A 4,213-nucleotide genomic window follows, 5' to 3' on the forward strand; every position below is an offset into this window, starting at 1 on the left:
TGGATACAAAATTTAGTTCAGTTCGTCGAAAATTTCCGAGAAAAGTCCAGAAAAATGATGAAAAAAATAAAATTCCGAAATTTTCCGAATATCCGAAATTTCCGAAAAAATCGGAATCGGATTTCATTTTCAGATTCCGAAAAAATCGGAATCGGAATCGGAAAAAAATTGGAAATCTTCCGAAAAGGTGTTTTCCGATCCGATCCGTCCGATTTCCACCCCTAACTTGAAGCATATGTAACTTCAACTAAATTTTTGACACCTTCAAAGTGAGGATCAAAGGCTTTCATCAAGCTGCAATTGCAAAATCAAAAAAAAAAAAAAAATTACTTTAGTGCAAATCAATAAAATTTGAAGAAACATCAAAACACTAAAAAAAATCAACAAACACTAAGAGATCGAGAGATAGAGAGAGAGAGAGGTTATTGCTGGGAAATCCTACAGATTTTAAATCAAACAGACAGTGACTCCTCACCCCCCTCGCCTCCTACCAAAACCCTCGCCGCCGCTAATAACCACCCACGGTTTCGCGCGCCCACAAATGCAAAAATTATAGAAATAAATCTGAAAACATAAAAATAAAATAAATTACCATCAAAATATAGTTCTCGACGAGACGAATCCAACGGTGGGTAGCCCATCAAATTTCGACTGGTGGAACACAAAATACACCTCCGGCAAGACCACCGTCGTCGAATGGAAAAAAAATTGCAGAAACAGATCGAGCCCTCCAAACTGAATGAAATCACCACCAAAAGAAAGATCTCGACGAGAGGAATCCAACGGTAGTTAAACCATCGAATTCGGACCACCGGAAAGAGAGTTATGACTCCAGGAAGTAATTTCGCCAGTTAGAGATATATAGAGGGGGGATTTGAATTTGAGAGAGGAAGAGAGTGACCATTGTGATTGGCTAGGGTTTAAAACTGATTTTAAAAATGTATTATAGGGACTTCAGGGAGGCCGAGGGAGGTATGTCAAAATATTTTCAAAATGAGGGGAATATTCCCTAGAGTGTAATCCACTTAGTAGTTAGTTCTATATAATTTAGAAATGAGAGGATCTGCAAAATAATCATAATATTTAATGACCACGCTAATTAACTTGGAAAAACAATCATTTCAAAGTTTATTATCAAATAGTGACTAGTTAATTGATTTCTTAATTTATGTACATGCAACTAGATCTTCATTCATTATCAAAATTAAAAATTAATAACTAATTTGGGGTCAGTTTGGTTTGACTAACAGGGTGTAATACAATATTACATTGTTTGATTCTCTTCAATTTGAGCTAGCCTATAGCATCTTATCCTCACATGAGTTATTTGTTTAATTATCTACTCATTGTATAATTCACCTTTACCTACCAGTATACTTCAACTTTTTTCAAATGTAATCAAGAGTACGATCGATTTGTTAAATTTATTTTAAATATCTGAAGAAAAATAATTTATGTCGAGTTAATAAATTGTTACATCTTACTATATAAATTAATTTATAAGGTGTTTTCAATATAAAGCTATCTTATAAGTTATTTTAAAATTTTATTAGTTGTTCAAGGTTTGGCAATATTATTAGTTCTTTTTATCGTCATAATGACAAATCTAAAAAGTACATGACACAATTAATATTATTAATTATTTTTCCCTCGTATATTTTTCCTAAAATATTTTTATAAATTACCAATATCACAGGGATTTGTAGGTTATTTGATCATACTTCAGGGCGTCCCCACAAACATAAAAAAAAAAAAAGTTCTCTCTTCATGAGAGGTTTTTTTTCTCTAGACATGAGAGGCAGATCACTTTTTTCCTTCTTGTTTCCCTATTATTTGTTCCATAGATTACTTGTTTTATTGTCCTCTTCTCCATTGTGTTATGCAGATCTAATCGGATGGTTTTCGCATTGGTGGTTTTTCATAAAAAAAAATATCGTGTTTGAATGATTCTCTAAAATGCGTTACACTAGGAGATCTGATTCGAGTCGATAACTTTCAAATCATTTTTCTATCAGAAGCAAAGTTATCTGCCGAAAATTTGAGTTTGTAGCGAGACATCTTAGTTTTCACGGAGTAGCAGTAGATACGAGAGGTGCGTCGGGGGGTCTTGGTTTTATTTGGACAAAGGACATCACGCTGGAGTTATACAAAGATTTTCGCTAAATCATATTGACATTCATGTGTACGATGATGAGGCGGATAACACGTGTAGATTTATAGGTTTCTGTGGAGACCCAAACGAGATGCATAGACACAAGTTGTGGAGTTTGTCAAGAAAGCTAGCAAGTTTATAAATCAAGCCTTGGTTGTGTGCCGGTGATTTCAATGCTATTCTTTCAAGTTCGGAAAAAAAATGAGGGAGGCCGACATCTGTAGTTAACTCTATGAGTTTAGTAAGTTTCTTTATGAATCATGATTGGTGGACTTGGGGTTTTCACGCTATCCGTTTACATGAAAAAACGATAAGAAAAAAAAATAATATGGATACAATAAAAGAGCGTATTAATCAGGCATGTGCTAATGATGAGTGGAAGAACAACTTTTTTTTTTCTTTTCTGGAGGAATCTAATTTATCATCTAATTTTCTTCAAAATCATAGCAGCATTTAGGCATTTTGTTTGTATGCTATGAATTAGTAATTTAGTGACTGCCAAAGACTAATTATAACTAAATTATTTCTACATCGGATTTTCGAAAGAAAAAAAAATAGTTCTATATCATAATCAAATAAAAAAGTAAACATAGTATGGTGTATTTATAAGAACTAATTGATACTCACGACAAGGTTGGTACATGTGATAAGGGGTAGATAACGCCTTATTGGATGAAAAAGGTCTATAAAATATATATGTATCACAGTAGAAATTGAACAATATTGGAAAATTCAATATAACTTTTATTAGAAACAATAATGAAAATGTTAAAAAAAAATTTACTTTAGTGGAACAAAGAAATTTTCAGCCATTCACATTGAATGAGAAGGAAAGTTGTAATTTGATAATGAAAATCTTGAATAGCAAAGTTCTCGAAGGAAAGTTCTGACAAATACATATATATCTATTTCTTAGAATCTCATTCCAAAATAAAAATCTTAAATAATTGAGATGGAAGCTTGTGTATAGGAAAGGCAACATTAAGCTATCAAACAAGCCATCAAAAGCACGCATACAGCTGTTCCGTCAATTCAACCAGGCCTTCCCTTGCAATACTCTTTCTTCTATACAACTTCATGTACTAAGAGATGGATAAACTCTTTATTCAACCATTAGAAGTTGAAGCGACGAGAAACACTACCTATATAGCTATCAATTCACATGTTATTTCTATGATCCGATGCATTGTAAAGATCGACTTAGGTACAAACATCTCATATGATGGCATGACAATGTATAATAACTTGTAAAAAAAAAGGTACTCAGTTTTTCTACATCCGTAGTTTACTGAGATAAAACAACCAATGCTGTCCATGCCCCTATTGGAATGTGAAAAATATGGTGGAAGGTAAATTTTATTTCATACTTTGTCGTTTTATAATATGTCGCACCTCTATTGGATTTATATATATGTTCTTTTTCAGAATATGCCACATGACTAAAGCTTGTGAAACTAAGGGAGAGCCCAAGTGGGAATCCTTACAAACCATTTGTTGCGCAAAGCGGAAGCGAAAACATAAACGAGAACACTCTCACACAAATACGAAATCAAACGAGACACAAAATTTACGTGGTTCGGAGAAATAAACTCCTACTCCACGGGTGGCAGCCAAGTATTTCACTCAAATACTACAAGAGGATTACAAAGTGTTTCTCTCAAGATTTCCTCACAAGTGTCTCTCAATTATTCTCTCTAATTTTCTGCACACTTCTACAAACACTATACAAGTCTATTTATAGGTACAACAATGGATGAATCTAGATGAAGTTGGAACACCAACCATCAATCTTGGAGCATCAACCATCACTATGACTAGGGTGTTTGAATGGGAGAGAAATAGACACATTCTAGAGAACTTTAGCCAATTCCATCAATCTCCACCTTGGCGAAAGTTCTCATAATCCTCGTAACCGGCTTTGGCTGCCACCAAGTGCACCGGCTATCCAATGTTGATCAAGTCCAAGCAATGGATCAACTTATCTCGAGTAACCACTTTCGTTAACATGTCGGCGGGATTTTCAGCAATCAAACATCACCTTCTTCAATAATTTCTCGAACA

Source organism: Erythranthe guttata, chromosome 6, assembly GCF_056151865.1.
Source record: "Erythranthe guttata isolate IM_541 chromosome 6, IM_541, whole genome shotgun sequence".
Lineage (NCBI taxonomy): Eukaryota > Viridiplantae > Streptophyta > Magnoliopsida > Lamiales > Phrymaceae > Erythranthe > Erythranthe guttata.